The sequence below is a fragment of the Salminus brasiliensis genome, chromosome 15 (genome assembly GCF_030463535.1).
Source record: "Salminus brasiliensis chromosome 15, fSalBra1.hap2, whole genome shotgun sequence".
In the NCBI taxonomy this organism is placed as follows: domain Eukaryota; kingdom Metazoa; phylum Chordata; class Actinopteri; order Characiformes; family Bryconidae; genus Salminus; species Salminus brasiliensis.
Window position 1 is genome coordinate 34,147,841 of NC_132892.1, and position 6,000 is coordinate 34,153,840.

The window sequence follows — 6,000 nt, forward strand, 5'->3', positions numbered from 1 at the left end:
AGGACTTCTTAAACTTAAGGATTTAAACAGCCAAAGCTAATGTTTTAGTCTTAGGGAGTAATGTCTGATTGGCTGAAAGCAGCTATTGTGTTTCAGATCTAGTTTGATTAACTTATGGTTGTGGACTATATGTGCATTATATATGGTTCTATGAACTCTAAAGGCTCTAGAGCATCAGGTTCTTCATTGTGGACTGAACCTAATTGGTTGGTGTTGGGGTCTAGACTCTGATAGACTAAATCAGATTGGTTGGTGTTGGGGTTTAGGCTCTGGTAGACTGAATCTGACTGGGTGGTGTTGGGGTTTAGGCTCTGGTAGATTGAATCTGATTGGTTGGCGTTGATGTTTAGGCTCTGGTAGAGTGAATCTGATTGGTTGGCGTTGATGTTTAGGCTCTGGTAGACTGAATCTGATTGGTTGGTGTTGAGGTGTAGACTCTGGTAGACTCGACTCATTCTGATGTTGTTCTGTGTCCCACGGGGATCATTTTCATAATCATTATCATTCTAAAATCACAATAACACAAAGTCTCCATTAACAAATAATTAAAGGACATCAGGCGATTTGTTCTACCTCATAATGTGCAGCAGATTATGCTCCTTCTGATTGGCTGGTCTAATTTTGCCTCTCAATCCACACAGTGTATCTTCCTATCTACCTACATACCTACAGTGCCACATTTCTGATAAGTATCACACTGTTTTAAACCCTTGGCATCTGTGTTTAGTGTAGGTATAGTAAGGGTTGGTCTGGATACTAGATCAACTCTAGCCTCCAGAAGGAGTGGTAGTCTGGCCCTAGCCCCCAGCACCCAGTGAGCTGGATATATATATTCCCTGATAAACTCCCTCCTGAGAATGGCTGGTTCTTTGTGTGACACATAGTGTTTGTAGAGGTCAGACTGTAATTTGTTGTTTGTCCATTGTCTCTGACTCAGTCCCCCATTGAAGTCTGAGTACAGGTACACACATGGACAAAATTGTTGGTACCCCTCGGTTAATGAAAGAAAAACCCACAATGGTCACAGAAAGAACTTGAATCTGACAAAAGTAATAATAAATAAAAATGCTATGAAAATTAACCAATGAAAGTCAGACATTGATTTTCAACCATGCTTCAACAGAATTATTTAAATAAATAAACTCATAAAATAGGCCTGGGCAGAAATGATGATACCCTTAACTTAATATTTTGTTGCCCAACCTTTTGAGGCAATTACTGCATTCAAACAATTCCTGTAACTGTCAATGAGACAGCACCTCTCAGCAGGTATTTTGGCCCTCTCCTCATGAGCAAACTGCTCCAGTTGTCTCAGGTTTGAAGGGTGCCTTTTCCAGACAGCATGTTTCAGCTCCTTACAAAGATGCTCAATAGGATTCAGGGCTCATAGAAGGCCACTTCAGAATAGTCCATTGTTTTCCTCTTAGTCATTCTTGGGTGTTTTTAGCTGTGTTTTGGGTCATTATCCTGTTGCAAGACCCATGACCTGCGACTGAGACCAAGCCTTCTGACACTGGGCAGCACATTTTTCTCTAGAATCCCTTGATAGTCTTAAGATTTCATTGTACCCTGCACAGATTCAAGACACCCTGTACCAAAGCAGCCCTGGAACATAACAGAGACTCCTCCATGTTTCACAGTACGGACAGTGTTCTTTTCTTGATATGCTTCATTTTTTCGTCTGTAAACATAGAGCTGACGTGCCTTGTCAAAAAGTTCCATTTTTGTCCATAAGACATTCTCCCAGAAGCTTTGGGGCTTGTCAACATGTAGTTTGGCAAATTCCAGTCTGTCTTTTTTATTATTTGTTTTCAACAATAGTGTCCTCCTTGGTCGTTTCCCATTAAGTCCACTTTGGCTCAAACAACAGCAGATGGTGTGATCTGACACTGATGTTCCTTGAGCTTGAAGTTCACCTTTAATCTCTTTAGAAGTTTTTCTGTGCTCTTTCGTTACCATTCATATTATGCGTCTCTTTGGTTTGTTATCAATTTTGCTCCTGCGGCCACATCCAGGGAGGTTGGCTACAGTCCCATGGATCTTAATTTCTGAATAATATGTGTAACTGTAGTCACAGGAACATCAAGCTGCTTGGAGATGGTCTTATAACCTTTACCTTTAACATGCTTTTCTATAATTTTCTTTCTAATCTCCTGAGACTCTTTCCTCACTTCCTCTGGTCCATGTTGAGTGTGGTACACACCATGTCACCAAACAGCACAGTGACTACCTGTAGCCCTATATATAGACCCACTGACTGTTTACAAGATATTAGACCCTGTGATGCTAATTAGTGAACACACCTTGATCTAACATGTCCCTTTGGTCACATTATTTTCAGGGGTACCATCATTTCTGTCCAGGCCTGTTTAATGAGTTTTCTTTTTAAAATAATTCTGTTTAATAATTCGGTTCAATGTCAGTGTCAATCAATGTCGGATTTTCATTTGTTCATTTTTATAGAATTTTTATTTCTTATTACTTTTGTCAGATTTAAGTTATTTCTGTGACCATTGCAGGTTTTACTTTCATTAACCATTTTAATCTGCACCTCTTCTAAGCCATTCAGAGGCTTAAATGCTTATGAGAGGTGTTGTTGCTCAGTGGTAAAGTACCTGGTCAGCATTTTTAGGGATCAGGATTTAATCCTCACAGGTAGTAAGGATATTAATTAAGTCCTATTTTCTGTTCCACTTCTTGACAGCTAAGCATTTGGGTCTTCTCCTAACTTCCACTGGTAGCTCAACCGGTATGACCCCTGATCGGTATGCCTGGGTTCAAACCCCACTAGCTACCATTAATGCTACCATTACAAAAGGAACCAGCCCCCTAAAATGAACCCAGCTTAGCAGTCAGATGAAGATCGGTTAAAAGCAGCCATGTCTGCCCAAAGAGTTGCCCTGGCTTTCCATGGGATGACAATAGGTAGAGAGGTCCTGTAGCAGATCCTGACCCAGTTGCAGAAGTTTACCTGAAACACAGACCCCCCCTGGGAGCCCCATGAAATTCTACTCAGGGTAGAAGAATGCTTGCCTGCTCCTGCGTGGAATTTGGAGAACTGTGAGGATGTTGTGGGTTCCTTCTACAGTGTTCACTCATCTTCAAGCAAGCTGGTCATTTTCTAGCATGGCCTTACTGAAGTGCTGAAAGGTGACATTGCTGCCCTACATGTCCCCAGCTGCAGGGAACCCATAGGCCCAACTGCCTGGGCCTGGGAGAGCCCTGGTGGACCCATCACCTCTCCTTTATGCTTCTGGCACTCCTATGGAAAACATCAGAGAGACACCTTGGTGCCTTTGTGGACTCTGATGCAGCAGGTCATTTTATTGAAGCCAGAGCCCTTGGGCAACCCTTGGTCCAATCGGAGGAACAGTTGCCTGTCTCAGCCATTGATCTCAGCCCAGGTGTCATTACCCATCAAACCAGACCAATAACAATGCAGACTGGGCAACATACAGAACAGATCAATCTGTATCTGACCACAGCACCTAATTTGCACTTGGTGCTGGGCTTTTCTTGGCTGCGAGCTCCACAGACCCACCACCAACAATACTGGGACCTGCACAATGACTTCAGTAGGGAGAGAGCCCAGCTCCTGTCACCCCATTGCTCCTTTGATATGGCCTCAGTTCGTGAATTGACTGCAGGGGCCTTAACAAGATAACAGTCAAAGATCATTACCCCCTGCCCCACATGACCTCAGCAATTGAGGCACAGCAGCAGGCCACAGTATTTACCATGTAAGACCTGTGCAGTGCTCATAATTTAATCTTTATATGGGACAGAGATGAATGGAAGGCAGCTTTCATCACACCAACTGGCTACTATGAGTACTTGGTGAAGCCTTTTGGTCTGATGAATGCCCCAACAGTCTTCCAAAGATTCATCAATGAGGTTCTAAGAGAAAGCTACTGACCACTACGCATTGGCCAACTTAACAACATCTTGGTATACAGTAGAACAGTAGACAAACACACCACCCATGTCCTATGGGTCCAGCTGCTTCTGGAGCACCATCTCTTTTTGAAGCTGGAGAAGTCTGTGGCTCCAGTTCTCCAGCTGCCTCAAGAGGATCTTCCATTCATGGTGGAGGTAGCCACATGAGAGGTTGGTGTAGGGGCTGTACTCTCACAACATTCTGGTTCCACCCAGAAGCTACACCCCTGTGCTTTTTTCTTCTACCATCTCACTCCAGCCAAACGTAACTATGATGTGGGTGACTGGCTCCCCACTGTAGTCTGACAAAGAGTCCTGCAATGGGGACATCCCCATTCACAGCCTATTCATGGGTTGCCCGCATGGTGGAGTTCATCCAGTGGTGTTTCCGGTGGCCCCACATAAACTGTGATATGCAAATCTTGATCACAGCCTTTGACCTGTGTGCCTGCAATAAGGACCCACGGACCAAGCCATCTGGGCTCCTGCACACATTGACCATTCTGTCTCGCCCATTGTAACATGTCTCTCTGAACTATATCACTGGCTTACTTCATTCCAAAAGAAACTTTTTGATTCTGGTGGTGCTTGACAGTTTCTCTAGGGCAGGACACTTTTTTGCACTGCCAAAACTACCATTAGCCCAAGAGACAGCAGCCCTTTTCCTCAAGCATTTAGTAAGACTGCATGGCCTGCCCAAAGATGTTGTTTCTGACATCCCTCTGTTGGCTTCTCTGGGCTGACTTCAGGCTGTCATTTGGGATTCCATCCTGAGTCCAATGCCCAGACCGAGAGGGTCAATCAAGATTTAGCTTTGGTGTTTGACCAGTAATTGTGGGCAGAGGTAGCCCATAATGCATTATGGCACTATGTTCTGGGTATGTCCCCCTTTCAGTCCCAAAATGGCTAAACTCCCCTGCTCAGGAGGTGGATTCTGGAGTCCCGATGCCCAGGCGATTTTCCATGCATTACCAACAAGCTAATTATTTTTGCACCTCTTAGTTTTCATAATTTTAACATTGCTACTTTCTAATAGCTTGTGTTTTTATCTTGTAAGCACAGGCATCATTGCTAGGTGTTTGTGGTGGAGTAATACTTGAAGAGTTTTGGTCAGAGAGACATGATCTGGTTCTCACTGTGACTGGTTTACTTAAAAAATTATTTCAAGTTGTTCAAATGCTGTGCAGACCTGCCCACGTTTTCGTGCTTTAACTTCTGCCTGATGCTTTAGTTAGTTAAGCAGGGCTGTGTCCCAAACTACACACTACCATACTACACAGTGTTTCAATACTAGCCACCATTACAACTGCATTCATTGGTGTAGTCACCTTAGTAAAGTAAAGACAGTGTACATTGGGATGCAGCCATAGTAATGTCAAATTTTACAGCTTCAATGTACATTTTTTGTGAATAATTTAGCATGTATAGGTTATCAGAATCATGGTTTAATACTGATATCAAGACGACGTGATTCTTGTGGTCTTGTACTTCACCAGCCCTGTTCACTTACTGTATTATTAGTTCCAGATCTTTCACTGATGTGGGCAGGGTCTGCAGAAAGAGAGAAAACCACACTTATAAAAATTGTGTACGAATTTAGTTCTGACTGCAGTGATTAAACAGGTGTGGGAACTGTTACATGACTCTTACTATAGAGCACCAATCACACAGTTACAGGTGCTTTGATATCTAAGAAACATTGGGTGTAGTACCTTCTGTCTTGGTGCATCTGAGTCTGTAGAAGATCAGTGTTAATCCCCCAATCAGCAGCAGAAACACACAGACACTCACAGTGATGATGATGATGACTGAGGAAACTGGAGTGGAGAGACAGAAAGAACAGATCACCAACTTTAAAAGACACACAACTCCTCAATCTCTATCTCTAGAAGCTCTGAAGTTCTGCCTGAACATATTTAACATGCATATTGAATGAAATACGAAGTTCTGAGATCTTACTGGAAGGTCCTTCATCAGACAAGCTTCTATTATTGACCTCATGTAGGTTACTGTTGTTGTTTCATTAATTCATCCCAGTTCTTCTGATAGTGGTTGTTTTTTCCA